This window comes from Cervus elaphus, chromosome 12, assembly GCF_910594005.1.
Source record: "Cervus elaphus chromosome 12, mCerEla1.1, whole genome shotgun sequence".
Taxonomy (NCBI): Eukaryota; Metazoa; Chordata; class Mammalia; order Artiodactyla; family Cervidae; genus Cervus; species Cervus elaphus.
Genome location: NC_057826.1, coordinates 53,822,200 through 53,837,236, shown reverse-complemented (window position 1 = coordinate 53,837,236; position 15,037 = coordinate 53,822,200). Strand labels below are relative to the sequence as shown.

General features: G+C 44.1%; 2 long non-coding RNA genes across 2 annotated transcripts in view; both read right to left on the bottom strand.

The window, feature by feature from the left end:
* LOC122705606 overlaps positions 1–6,155 on the bottom strand; it is a 31,098-nt gene extending 24,943 nt beyond the window's left edge. Inside the window, exon 1 of the long non-coding RNA XR_006344156.1 lies at positions 5,442–6,155. This is a non-coding gene — a long non-coding RNA (uncharacterized LOC122705606). The remainder of the gene's footprint in view (positions 1–5,441) is intronic.
* Positions 6,156–7,040: 885 nt separating this feature from the next.
* Positions 7,041–12,042, bottom strand: LOC122705607. Its single transcript, XR_006344157.1, has 3 exons — positions 11,849–12,042; positions 8,118–8,281; positions 7,041–7,466 (listed from the first exon to the last, which is right to left on the bottom strand). It is a non-coding gene; the product is annotated as an uncharacterized LOC122705607 (long non-coding RNA).
* Between the last annotated feature and the right edge of the window lie 2,995 nt (positions 12,043–15,037).

Below are 15,037 nucleotides of genomic sequence, written 5' to 3'. Positions count from 1 at the left end.
AGCTGGATTTAGAAAAGGCAGAGGAACCAGAGATCAAATTGCCAACATCCGCTGGATCATCGAAAAGCAAGAGAGTTCCAGAAAAACATCTATTTCTGTTTTATTGACTACGCTAAAGCCTTTGACTGTGTGGATCACAATAAACTGTGGAAAATTCTGAAAGAGATGGGAATACCAGACCACCTGACCTGCCTCTTGAGAAACCTGTATGCAGGTCAGGAAGCAACAGTTAGAACTGGGCATGGAACAACAGACTGGTTCCAAATAGGAAAAGGAGTATGTCAAGGCTGTATATTGTCACCCTGCTTATTTAACTTATATGCAGAGTACATCATGGGAAATGCTGGACTGGAGGAAGCACAAGCTGGAATCAAGATTCCTGGGAGAAATATCAATAACCTCAGATATGCAGATGACACCACCCTTATGGCAGAAAGTGAAGAACTAAAGAGCCTCTGAGGAGAGTGAAAGTTGGCTTAAAGCTCAACATTCAGAAAACTAAGATCATGGCATTGGGTCCCACCGCTTCATGGCAAATAGATGGAGAAACAGTGGAAACAGTGGCTGACTTTATTTTTTGGGGCTCCAAAATCACTGCAGATGGTGACTGCAGCCATGGAATTAAAAGATGCTTACTCCTTGGAAGAAAAGTTATGACCAACCTAGATAGCATATTAAAAAGCAGAGACATTACTTTGCCAACAAAGGTCCGTTTAGTCAAGGCTATGGTTTTTCCAGTAGTCAGGTATGGATGTGAGAGTTGGACTGTAAAGAAAGCTGAGCGCTGAAGAATTGATATTTTTGAACTGTGGTGTTGGAGAAGACTCTTGAGAGTCCCTTGGACTGCAAGGAGATCCAACCAGTCCATCCTAAAGGAGATCAGTCCTGGGTGTTCACTGGAAGGACTGATGTTGAAGCCGAAACTCCAATACTTTGGCTACCTGATGTGAAGAGCTGACTCATTGGAAAAGACCCTGATGCTTGGAAAGATTGAGGGCAGGAGGAGAAGGGGACGACAGGGGATGAGATGGTTGATGGCATCACCAACTCAGTGGACATGAGTTTGAGTAAACTCCGCGAGTTGGTGATGGACAGGGAGGCCTGGCGTGCTGCAATCCATAGGGTCGTAGAGCTGGACATGACTGAGCAACTGAACTGAACTGAACCACTGGATTGCTAGGGAATTCCCTATCTCTATTCTTTTCCCCTCTAGTCCTGACAATTCAAATAGCATTACTTGCCTCCAATCCTATTTAAACAGAGTGCCCATGCAGACACTGAAAATGTGTTAGTGTATTCAGAGGCTGGACATATGACCCCGAATCTGCAACCATTAATCTTATCTCACACAGGCATCAAGTGAAAAGACAGAAGGTGGAAGTCCTTACAGAGCACTCAGGTACCAGAGGGTGGGTTGGCAAGGCCCAGAGCTACATGTGAATGAACCACAGAGTCACTGGAAATCCTGTTGCTTTTTACCACCTATTGTATGGGTTACTGAGTAGCTTCTTAAGAGCTGTACCTAAATACCATCTTAAGAGTTATTCTTCTTATTTCTATGTTGCAGGTCTCAGTTTGAAGTGTTTTCTTCTCTGTTTCCTTCATCACTGAGAGACCAAAGATCAGAGTCCAGGTCCACCCTTAGTTCTTCCTCCCAGAGTCTCCATCAGGCTGCGTCTTCATAAGTTTTGTCTCCTTCTCAGAGAGGCCTCCTTGCTCTGGGTGCACAGGTCCCAGGTCATGTCCCATCAGCTGTCCCACACGCTGCCTTAACCACCTGGCCATCAGGCTCTCCAACAGGGCATTATATGCTTCTGCCAGGTACTCAAAACAGTTGTGTCTCACAGGAGAAATCCAGGCAGCAGACAGTATTAATATCTTCATTGAGTACTCTGTCCACACCAAGAAGGTGAGAGAGATAATTGGTACCCAAACTTCCTTTTAGAGGACGAGAGTAGTAGCCAGAGCTGCCCCTGGAATCCATATCACAGCCAGGCCTGTAGTGTGGAGTGGGGTGGAGAGACGTGAAATCACTGACAGGTATTTGCTGGAAATCACTCGTCAAGAATTTCAGTTTTGCTGAACTATTAAACCAGCAACACAAATTCCAGATATTCTGAGAAGAAATATCAGATTGGCAACATGAAAATTAATTGGTATCCAACTGCTAGCATCTAGATCCAGCTGGAAGGAATGTTCAGGCAAACAGAATCTGGTGTGATGTTTTTAGCTGCTGAGAGGGAGCCAGGCCTCTTAGCTTCACTGTTTGTGTCGGTTCCCAAGGGAACTTGAGTGGAAAAGGCCCCCTCCAGTTTTCTCAGTTTTTTGTTGCCCATTTGCTAGATGCCTTGCCTGAAAGAAGTGATGTGAATCTTGTGAACCAGAACCTTGGAAATGACTCTGACAGTTTCAGATGGGAGAGAGAGTTTCAACGATAAAAACTTTTTCGCTTAAAAAAAAAAAAAACATATACCCTTTTCAGTATTTCGTATTCTGGTACAGATACTCAATAAAATGCATGGAAAATGACTTGAGGCATAATTTTTATAAATTCAAAATCAATAGTAAAATATAAAGGGAAGTGCTTTATTAAGTAAAAAATAATTGTTAGAAATATTAACATAAGCAGAGGTTGATTTTAGGCATCCGGGGATGTTTTATTGTTCCCCATCCTGGCTTGTCCTTTATATATCTAACTTTTTTTTTTCTGGTAAGAAGGTAGATTTTAGAGGGAAAAAACTTATCTCATTTTAAAAGCAGTCGCATGAAGCAGATATTATGCTCACCTTTGTTTTACAGGTGAAGACACAGACTCAAAGAAGCAAGGTCTTGTCCCCAGGTTGCACGCCTCAAAAAAATCTCTGCATCCTCTTATTGCAGCCCTTCTACTTCTGCTAAAGGCATACACTGCCTGCATTTGAAACTGAGCAAAGGTGGAAATTCTCTTACCCAGGCTGTAGAAGGGGTCTGGGGAAGACAGGGGTGAAGATCCTGAGACACTGGTGCAGGAAGGCAGAGGACAAGCCCCTGCATGAAGAATGTGTGGACAGCAGGGGGCAGCAGTGTCCTTGGAGCCTGTGCTTGTCCCCTGCAGTTCTTAGAAAGCAAGGTCAATAAGCACCAGGGAAGGAGCTGATCCTAACACCTGCCCTCTGCTCTCTGACCTGCCTCCCACCCCTCATCTGCCTCCGGCTGAGCCAAGGGGACTGTCTTGATGTCTAGTAGAGAAAGGGTGCTTTCTCTGCTGTGTCTCCCTGTGAGTTCCTCACAGGGGAGACTGGGAAACATGACCTGCAGGTCATTTACAGCGGAAAGGCTCTCACTGAGATCATTAATGTCCTGTACAACGCTGTGAGCTTCGGTACCCTCTCTGCTCCTTGACATGCTTTTCTGTACAATGGGGTGACAATGGCCACCTGCCTTGCAGGGTCACTGAGATGACTGAAGGAACGGAGAAGATATATACGTAGTCTTACAACAGCATGGTGAATGCAACTCATGCTCCTCATTGGTATTGTTCTTTGTAGACAGCTCTATCACTGCAGTGGGCTCTTTCATACGTCAGCATCTCACTCCATCCTTCCTCCATATTTTGAGATGTAGATACTACAGACCGAACAGAGGACTCTGAGGTTAAGCCAGAGGAAGTAACACTAGCATGAACTTTGCAGTCAGATGAGGAAGTCAGATTCCTCTGGGGTGTGAGACCACATGCAAGTCACTTAATGCTTTGGAGCCTCCATTTCTTTGTCTGTAGAATGGTGACAATATTGCCTATCTTGTGTGTTTGTTGTGAGCACTAAATAAAACAACACATATGAAGCCCTCTAGTATAGTTCCTCTTATGCAGTAACACTTAAAATTATTAACAGGGTATCTTAAAACATACAGAAAAGTGTTGAAATAAAATTCACATTTTAAGACAAGAGAAATTTAAACATAAAACTTTCTCTCTGCCCTTTGGTCTCTTCCCTCCCCTCTAGGGTACATTGTGCCTCTGCATTATGTGTTAACCAGATCTTCGCAAGGGCAGAAATACCTGTTCAACCATGAAAATCAATTTTTCTGCTTCTGGTGCCAGCCCTATAACTCCTTAGAAGATAACATTCCTTTCTCAATCCTGTAAGGGGTCACAATAACTCACCACCCACCTTGTACGTGCAGGCGTCTTTGGTGAACTTAATGTACGATGTCCATACACCATCCCTTAAAGCAGAACAGACTAGTCAGACAACCTGGGGGGGGCTACTGGACCCCAGCTAACGGAAGTTCTCAGTTTAAATACTTACCTGTGATCTTATCAATGTTACTTGTATTTTGCCTATTTTATAAGATTATTATTTCCTGTATTATCAAATATGTGATTGAGCCTCAGGTAAAATTAATGATTAGGTGACTTGAAATGATTGGCCAAATATATAGTCCAGTAAGATCAAGGACTGGGCTTCCCTGGGGGTTCGTAGTAAAGAATCCACCTGCCAATGCAGGAGACATGAATTTGATCCCTGATCTGGCAAGATCCCACATGCCACAGAGCAACTATGCCCGTGGGCCACAACTATTGAGCCTGTGCTCCAGGGCCCAGGAACCACGACTACTGAGTCCCAGGGGAGCAGCTCCTAAAGCCTGCACTCCCTGAAGCCTGTCTACAAGAGAGGCACCTCAAGGAGCAGTCCATGCACCGCAGCTAGAGCAGCCCCTGCTCACCACAACTAGAGAAAAGCCCCACACAGCAACAAAGCCCAGCACAGCCATAAATAAATAAAGTTTTACATCTCTCTCTCTCTCTCTATGTAGAAAGATATGTGTGTGTGTGTATATGTATACACACACACACATACAGATCAAAGATTGTGATAGTGGAACTCTAGGTATGGGAAGAAGCAACAAGAGGGAACCATTTACTCAACAATAACAGACAGATGGTCCAGAGGCTTTGGGCTGTTCTTCACAGGGCCTGGTCCAGGAATAGCACATTGAGTGGTCTTTTAATGAAATACTCGCCTGACCTGAGATGTCTAGCACTGTGAGACAAATTGGTTACTACATGCCTCCCAAACTTCAGTTGAAATTAAGACCGAAAGGGAAGGAATTGTAAAATAAAGAATGTTGCTCACCATCCAGTTCTACAAGAATCAAATCATCAGTTGTTGCAGTTTGGTATATCAGAGAAAGGAATTCAGGGTGAAGATCTGGAATGAGGCACTCTGTGCTCTGGGAAATCTGGCAGAAGGCCTTCAGATATTAGGCAGAAGGCCTTAGATATTTTAAGGAAAAATTTTTTATAGCCTGGATTCTTACACCTTCCCATACTTAGAAAAGCACTACAAACATCATCTAAGACGTCTGTTGCTCGTGACTAGCAACAATCTCCTGCTGAGATGTGTACTTGGTTGCATGCACCTCTTTATCAAAAGCACATTAATGACCTCTCCCCTTACCTCTTCAGAGCAGTTCCCCAGAGTATCCGCTGTCTCCTGGGCTATAGTCCTCAGGCTGGCTCAAATAAAACGTTCTGTTTCTTTCTTTGACGATCGATTGATTTTTTTCCTTGACAAATTTATAAGGAAAGCAAGTAAAGTTACTCATGATCCTACCACTCAGAAATAACCCTGTTATTATCGTGATGTGTTTTTTTTTCCCCATAGTGTCTATACATAACATGGCTGAGATCACATCACACATGTACCAGTGAGATGACCCTAAGAAAGTGGCAGAGCTGGGCTGACATTCTGGGGTGGCTGGCTCTGGGTTCAGACCTTCCTATGTAGCCATTTCCCTGTATTTCCTCTAAGAAGTTAAGGCTTATATCCATTTTGAGAAGCTGATGAAAAAATATTTAAATGTTTTAAGTTTGGAAATATACACTTATATTCAAAAGCACATAAAGAAACCAGAAGTAGCCAAAATAATCCTACCATATAGTTAAAAGTTGGCATTTTGCCTGGAAAAGTATTAGTGTTTCATGTGGAAAAAATGTTAATTTCTAGTATTTCTGTGTAGCCAACATTTTAATTATTAAAACATTACTGTTCAAGCTCTTAAAATGAGTAAAATTGGTAAAATGAGTAAATGAGTCAGTTGACAAAGTGATTAAATTGACAAATCGAGTGAACTGATTATGTCGTAGATTGGGTTTTGGCGGGGGGGGCACTGATTTTTGGCAAATTGCCCTGCTTTTATTAGAAATGGAGTATTGCTTTATTGGAATTGGAGATACATACACACACACACTTATTGAGTGAATAAATAACATGGATGAATGAATAAACTGAATTCTGCTATAATAGAAACGATCTTTTTAAAATTCTTTACATGGTGTAACGGCTTTACATGCTGTCAGCATTTTAAGGAACTTGAGAGTTGCCTGAGACAGAAATTCTGGTTCTGGATCACAAGTATTCACTGTGTGCATATTCCTACTTCAAATACATACTCACGGCTGACTGGCTGCTTAGTGAGGGCCCCTGCTTCCTGTGGGTTCTTGGTCTAAGCCCCACACACTGTGAGCGAGCTTGGAGTCAGAAGAACGAGGCTCCCACCTCGACAGGCTTATGCATCACTAGTCCCAGAACACTGGGTAGTCAGCGCACCCCTGAAACGTTTCCTCACCTGTAAGACGGGCGCTGTTCTGACCCCTGCCCCACCTGGTTCCCAGCATACAAGGTGAGGGAAGTACTAGAGAATACCAGTTCATTGTTGCCACAATGATTGGGCCTCAGGGTCTGAAGTGACCCTGGTGTGGTGGGGGGAGCCCTGGGGAGAGGGCCACTGCTCCCCTTTGCTCTGGTTGCTGCTTTTCTGGCCACTGGTACCCATGATAGAGAGACACACAGACCCATTAAACTGCCTTCCTCAGGCCACCCGCCATGAAGAGCAAACACCAGGGGCTTTACAGCCAGTGCGTCCTCTCAGCTATTCCGGCCTGACTCTCTGTGCAGAGCCCCTGGTGGTGGGGTGGCCGGGAGGGCCTGGGTTACCCCGGGGCCCCTCAAACGGGCCTCTCTCCTCTCTGCCACTCACAGCTCTGCACCCAGCCTGCAAGGCTTCTGAGGGGGTTAACTAATGGCCACTTTCGTGGCCTCAGTGAAGGAGATTTGCAGGCAAAGACACCTACCTGACTGGGGAGGGTGGGGACAGGGAGAAGACACAGCTGGTGACGAGAAAAGGGCCTGGCACAACATGAGCCCGGAGAGAGGATCAAAGACAAAACATGAGGGGGGAGAAAGAAGTCTGGGGAGCACTGTTTTCTTCCCTCCTCCCTTTCGTCAAGTATTACAGTGAAATCATTAAGGGGGAAAAAGGGGGGAAATGGCATTGAGTGCTGGATCAGAGTGCTGAGGAGGGTGACAGTCCATCCCAGCTACCATCAGGATACCTACCACTGCTAAGTCCAGCCAGTCCCGGCCACAGGCCCCCAGCAGCTCCTTGCAACACACCCGGGCCTCCTCACCTGGGCAGGCTCCCTGCCACCAAGCAAGTAGTAATTTATCACCTGCTCATTCTGGCTCACTTTCTCCTTCATGAGTTACATTAGCCCTAGTGGAGACTTAACATAACAGTTCAGTTCACTTGTAAGGTGCTTATTCCTTCCAGAGAGCTTTATACATGCAATCTAAAAGTTTATACATCTGCATAAAGAAGTGGTGGTGTAAACACACACACACATACACGCATGTAGAAAAGAATGACATGTTGCCATTTGCAGCATGTAGAAAAGAATGATATGTTGCCATTTGCAGCAACATGGATAGATTTGGAGGGCATTATGCTAAGGGTGAGACAGTGAAAGACAAATACTGTGTGCTCTCACATATATGCGGAATCTAAAAACTACAACAAACTAATGAATAGGACAGAAAAGAAGCACACTCACAGATACAAAGAAGCTAGTGATTACCAGTGTGGCAGGAGGGGCATTATAGGGCTTGGGGAGTGAGAGGTACAAACTATAGGGTATAAGGCTACAAGGATACATGTTTTGTACAACATAGTGAATATAGCCAATATTTTGTAAATGGAGGGTAACCTTTCAAAATTGTATACAATATAAATTTTTTTAAAATGATTAAAAATGCATAACACATTGTATATAAAAGATAAAAGTAGAAACTTACACATCTGACCAGCTCTTCGGGGTTGAAAGCACTTGTGTGTAGATGGACTCTGAACTGGAAGGTTCTGAGTTCACCCAACGTAGTTATTATCTGATATCATCTAAGGCCCCCATCTCACTCCTCAGGGATCTGGTTCAACTTGGCCTATACCCCAGTTCCAGGGCCTGTGAACAGGACTGGTTTCAGACCATAACAGGCCCCGAGCCTTTTAATTACAGAGTCTACATTCCACATCAAACCAAACATATCAGTATACACCCACATTTCATATTAAATACAACATTTTTTGCTGTGAAAAAAAATAAAGGGTTTTCTTAATTTTGCTTTTGAAATTATTTAGGTACCAGTCATTCACTGACTATATGATTGGCTATGACTTTTGAGCTATTATCATACATACACAGGACTGTAGAGTGAGAAAATCAAACCGTAGGTTTCCTTTCAAATGTAAAGAACCTACAAATACTACACTGAAAAATGAATGAAGTCAACATAATTACACCTTATAGATGTTTCATTAAAATGTATCACTTCCAATTTTATACTTTTATCCTTGTGTTTTAGGTCCATTAACTTGTTTCTCATCTCACATGTTTTCAAAAGCTTTTGAAAAAGCTGGTCTGCCAGGGGCCTTGTTTTCCCGGGGCTTGCTGGCCAGACAGTCCTGTTGCCAAAAGACCTTCTCAAGACTGACCTGTCCCTCACCTCACTTCTAGCATCTTCTGATTCCTTGCTCCTGCATATCTGCTCATGTTTCCACTTCAGCTGGTACTGAAACTGGCCACAAACTCAGCTCCTTTGTTGTCTCCTACACAATATCCAACCACACTGAATCTTCCACGAAGAGGGAGATGCGATAAGTTCTGAGGGCCGTGGACAGAGGTCACTCACATACCTCGCAGCTTTCTGACCTCTGGTCAGCGCTACCCTTTCCACCCCCTGTCCACCCTCCCTCACCCCACATCCTCCAATCTACCTGTGGCCACGCTGCACAGGGCGGCTCTCCAGGGTCACACCCTCCCCTTCCCTTGTCTGGCTACTTCTCTCTGCTCCCTGGCAGACCTGCCAGGAAGGATTGCACTCCCCAGGCTCCTTGAATTTCCTGTCTCCTTTCATAAGCATTTATCTGGTGCATTCATTTCCGGAGAGCACCTGGGCAGGAGCCCCTGCTGGCCACTTTCTGGATGAGGGTTTCTCATCTCTCAGGTCAAAGCTTCTGCTTGCCTTTTTCACCATTAGAAAGTAATAAGATCATGGGACTTCCTTGGAGGTCCAGCGGCTTAGACTCCATGCTCCCAGCGCAGGGAGCCCCAGTTCTATCCTTGCTCAGGGAACTAGACCGCACATGGTGCCATGTGCAGCAATGAAGATCAAAGAGCCTGCACGTTGCAACTAAGACCTACTGCAGCCAAATAAATAAATTAAAAAAAAAAACTAACTAGATCAATCCAAGTTCTGGCTTCATTGAAACTTCATTTCCCCCTCATGGTCTCCTCTGACTTTCAACATTCCCCTGAAAGAACGTACCCCTGTCTTCACAGGATAATGAAGGAGGAGTTAAGTGACAAAATCCCAACTGATACCCTGTCCTCTCCACTCCCAGTCCTGGGCTTTCTCAGGGTCTCTATCCTTTTGACTGTCTTTTATTACTTGGCTTTCTTCATGAAAGAAATGCACTTCACTGTGAATTTCCTTCAGTAAACACAGACTCTTTGCTTGTTTGAGCAAACAGGGCCACGGAGATGGGATGGAGAAGAGAGGGCAGGGTGGGCAACAGGTCCATCTTCTCTGTTAACCACAGGAGGTGCAGTGCCTGGGGCCCATGATGCTTAGGAGGCCCATGAAAATGTTTAATTTCTTTTTTAAAAAATACTTATTTATTTAGCTGTGCTGTGTCTCGGTTAGTGGGCTCTTTAGCTTAGCAGCATGTAGAATCTAGTTTCCTGACCAGGAATAGAACCTGAACCTGAATTGGGAGTGCAGAGTCTTAGCCACTGGATCACCAGGGAAGTCCTTTAATTTCTTTTAAAATCAGAAGGAAAAAAACCCACAATTTTTAGGTTGAAGAAAATGTTTCAATATATAATAATATTTGTATTCATACCAATACAGACATAAAATAAAATTTAATCATTTTTTTAAGGAGGAAGTAGCCTGCAAAAGCAAGAGTATCCAGGGTCCATGGCAATTATAATGTGGCCCTGGTGGGCAGGTGTCTGCTCACTGAACTTTACATGTGAAAGTCCATTTAAAGTTGTGCTGTTGGTTGGGGAATGGAAAGTTGGCACCTCCTGAAGTATGAGCAACCATCACTTATGTCAGGTAAACCAGAGAACTAATCACAAGGCTGGTTCTGTCTTCTGGGTCAGCATGGACTGGAGCCAGCAGCCCAATCCTGTTGTAAAGCCATGGACCATTCTCTGGGGGCAGGGGCTCAGCTTTCTCCATCTGGGGGAAGTTCGTCTCCTCTCTTGGACTTTCATTCCAGTTACAGCTCAACCCAGGGTTCCCTGAAGGTCAGGTAGGCCGTCCTTTAGAAGGCCTTGGAGCCTTGCCTGGCCCATCCTCAAACCAGCCACTCCCACCGGGCCCCTCCTCTCCTCCCTGAAGCTTATTAGCATTCTCAGCAGAGAAGTGGCAGAAAAGGGTAAAAAACAGCTTGAACTTTGCTTCATATACAGTCATATACTTGACTCTAATACAGTCAGCCCCATATTCCAACCCCAGCTCTTGTACTTGCCAACTTTGTGTGCTTTCTGAGCCTCAATTTTGTTTTCAATTAAAATGGAGATAACATTGCCTATTTATACAGTTATTTCAAGTATTGAACAAGAGAACCTGTGCAAAGTCCGAGGACCCAGTGGGAGCCTAGGGTTGGCAGCATGATAGTAGAGTCTAGGGCATATGTCTTAAAGTTGTGTTTTCATACTTTCTGCAGCAAAGACAGTTCTTCCTCTGGCATACAGTAGTTCTTCTCACTCCTTTTTAATGACCTAATCCTATCCATTAATAATCTGCCTTCATGGTTCTGTCTGCCACCCACCTCTACTAGCCAAGGGAAGATAGTGTGGTGTGCTGGGAAGTCATCTGGGTAAGAGCTCAGGGACCCTCAATTATAATGTGAACCCTGCTGCCCCTGAGCTGCTGAATCTTGGGCAACTTGCTCCAACAATTTGGTCTTCAGTTTCATATCTGTACCCTCTGTGAAATAATAAATAAATATATATGTCTATACCTGATTCCTGACAAAGAATTCCTAAAACTCTTGTAAAACAGAGGTCCTAGGGAAATCTTCTGTTCTAATACTTAAGTCTTTGATTCTACTTCCTAACATAGAGCTTCCAAGACCTTTTAATTTCCTAAGTGATAGGAGTGTCATTTGTTCTAATGAGGTGACCTGTGGTCAAATTCTCGATGAGCATTCATCACCAGAAAGACCAAGCCATGATCAGAATCTTGGAACTTTCAGCCCCAACCCCTCATTCTCTGGGGCTGAAAATGGAGTTAATAATCAACCTGGCTTCCCAGATGGCCCAGTGGTAAAGAATCTGCCTGCCAATGCAGGAGACACAAGAGATGCAGGTTTGATCCCTGGGTCGAGCAGATCGCTTAGAGGAGGAAATGACAATCCACTCCAGTATTCTTGCCTGGAAAATCCCATGGACAGAGGAGCCTGTCAGGCTACAGTCCAAGAGATGGCAAACAGCAGGCACGACCGAGCGCACACATACCTATATGGTGAAGCCTCCATAAAAATCCCAGTAGGACCAGATTCGGGGAGCTCTGGGGTGAGCATTGACATCCTGGGATAGTGGCATGTTGCCACTCGACGGGCACAGAACCCCTGTACTCAGGACTCTTCTGGACCTCACCCTCTGTATCTCTTCATCTGGCTGTTCATTCAATCTTTATTGTGTCCTTTACAATAAACCTGTAAACAAAAGAAAGTATTTTCCTGAGTTCTGTGAGCCATCCTAGCAAATATTTTAACCCAAAGAGGGGTCAAAGGAAATCTAATTTATAGCCAGTGGTGAGTCAGAAGTACAGGTGACAGCCTGGGACTTGGGACTAACACCTGAAGTGGGAGCAGTCTTGTGGAGCTGAGTCTTTAAAAAAATTATTTTTGCATTTTAATTTTTTTATTAATTAATTTTTATTGCAGAATAGTTGCTTTACAATGTTGCATTAGCATCTACTGCATAACATAATGAATCTGCTCTATGTATACATATACCCTCTCCCTTTGGGGGGACTGAGCCCTTAACCTTCGAGATCTGATGCTAACTCCAAGTGGACTGTGTCAGAACTGAACTGAATTGTAGGCCACTCGGCCAGTGCCAATCAGCTTGTGGTAGTGAAGAATCCACTCATCTGGTGTCAGAAGTGTTGTGAGTGTGGTAACTGCTTGGATCTTATGATTCTGGGCAAAGGCAAAATTTCTTTACACAAAGAAAAGATTGGGGATTCTTTGTTTAAAGGTGTGTGCATGCTCAGTCACTCAGTTGTGTCCAACCCTTTGTGACCCCATGGACTGTAGCCTGCCAGGCTCCTCCGTCCATGGGATTTCCCAGGCAAGAATACTGCAGTGGGTTGCCATTTCCTTCTCCAGGGGATCTTCCTGACCCAGGGATTGAACCTGCATCTCCTGCATTTCCAGCATTGCAGGCAGATTCTTCACCCTCTGAGCCATCTGGGAAGCATGACACTACAAAAATGGGAGATGGAAAAATTCACCGGAAAAGGCAGAGTGAAAGGCTGGAGCCTTCTATTAACTTCCCTCAGTTCAAACCCTGAAGGTGGAATTGGGTTTCAAGTTGCTCACCAACAATCCAGAGCCTGGCTAGAAGGCTCCCGTGCTACTAGTGTCCTGCGAATTCTCATAGGGCACTGAGATGAGAAGGGAAAATGGAGCTTTAAGACTCACACTGCTGAGAGCAACACAATCCCCAAGGCAAATCGAGGAACACGGAGGATTCCCGAGAGCCCGGGGCGATCACGGCTTTCAGGCTGGGATCAGGCTTCATCAACTTTCCCGATTGGGAGGTGACGTCACACTTGAAAATCCCATTGCTACCAACTCAGCCCAAGTTCACATTCCTTCAGGCGACTAGCTGCAAAACCGTAAGTTTGTGGAGAGAGTCCACGTGAGGATGTGGGGCCAGTACGACCACCTCATACCGACTGCTAACCTGGAGGGTGGGGTGGGGGGTAGGGGACACGGGACACCAATTCTGGAATTCCTATCCTTGCCTGTTCCTGCCCACCCTGCTTTTTGCAGTTATGGAAACCATTTCATTGCAGACAGGTGATTTCTCAGGCATGTTGTTGGCAGTACATGGAATAAATCACTTCCTCCTCCACCCTGAGAAAAATTGTCCCTCTCCTGTAGGAGCATAATTCAAGCAGTCTGCCTCCAGGGAGCTGAGAGGTGTGCAACCAGCGCCGATGGCCTGAGCTCCAAGAATTATGAGCAGAGAAAAGACACGATGAAGAGGAAGTGCCTCAGCGGTAAGGCAGTGCCTGCATCAGACCAACCTGACACTAAAATCGGACACAGAACATTTTCTTCTCTCTACACCTAAATAACCATTTAAGGTAGAAGTATAAAACACACTTAAACTAGGCTTCCTTGGTGGTTCAGGGGTAAAGAATCTACCTGCCAATGCAGGAGACAAGGGTTCCATCCCTAACCCTGGAAGATCGCACATGTGGTGGAGCAACTAAGCCCATGTACCACAACTATTGAGTCTGTGCTCTGAGCTCACGAGCTGCAACTACTGAGCCCACGTGCCGCAACTGCTGAAGCCCACTGCTCCCCGGAGCCCGTGCTCTGCAACAAGAGAAGCCACAACAATGGGAAGCCACAATTAGAGAGTAGCCCTTGCTCACCACAACCAGAGAAAAGTCCACACAGCCAAAAGGACTCAGCACAGCCAAAAACAAATAAATAAAAATTATTATTATTATTTAAATTTTTTTTAAACTAAAAAAAAATTTAAACCATGAGTCTATTTATAAGATTTCTACTTACACATAACTTTTTCGTAATCTATGTAGCTTCTAAAATGAGTGTTGATTCCTCACTAAAATTAGATTATATCTAGTGATATCGATATATTTGTATATTTATATATTTTGTAAAAAAAAAGTACTGGAACAAGCTAAATGGATTAAGTATAGGAGTAGAAACAGCCTCCTTTGAGAGTACGGAGTCAACAAACTTCTTCTACATAGTAAACAGTTTAGACTTTGTGGACCGGTAACTCTCTGTCACAGCCACTCCGCTCCATCACTGTAGCACAAAACAGTCACAGACGTCACAGAACTTAATGAACGTGGTTGTGTCCCAGTAAACCTTTACTTAAAACTGCTGACATTTGAATTTTACATAATTTTCATATGTCATGAACTTTTATTCTTCTTTCAAGCTTTTTTCAAGCATTTAAAAATTTAAAAGCCATTCTTAGCTCTCAGGCTGTATAAAAACAGGTTGTGATTTGAAGAGTGCCCACAGGAGATAGTCTGCCTGATTTATAAAAATTCCCAACGCAAAAATGTAATGAAGGCAAAGTTTTGTTTTTGGCTGATTTAATCCTTTCCCTTCCCTATGGCCCTACTATTTTAAAGTAAGATGGGGAAAAAAAAAAAAAAACTAAGACAATGGCGGGGGTGGGGGTGGGGTGGAGTTTAGGAGTTTGGGATTAGCATATACAAACTACCATACATAAAATAAGCTAAACAATAAGGCCCTACTGTATAGCTCAAGGAACTACATTCAGTATCCTGTAATAAACCACAATGGAAAAGAATATGAAAAAAAAAAATTATATATGCATCTATAACTGAATCACTTTGCTGTACAGTAGAAACGAACACAACATTGTAAATAAGCTATATCTCAATTTTTAAAAATTCCATTC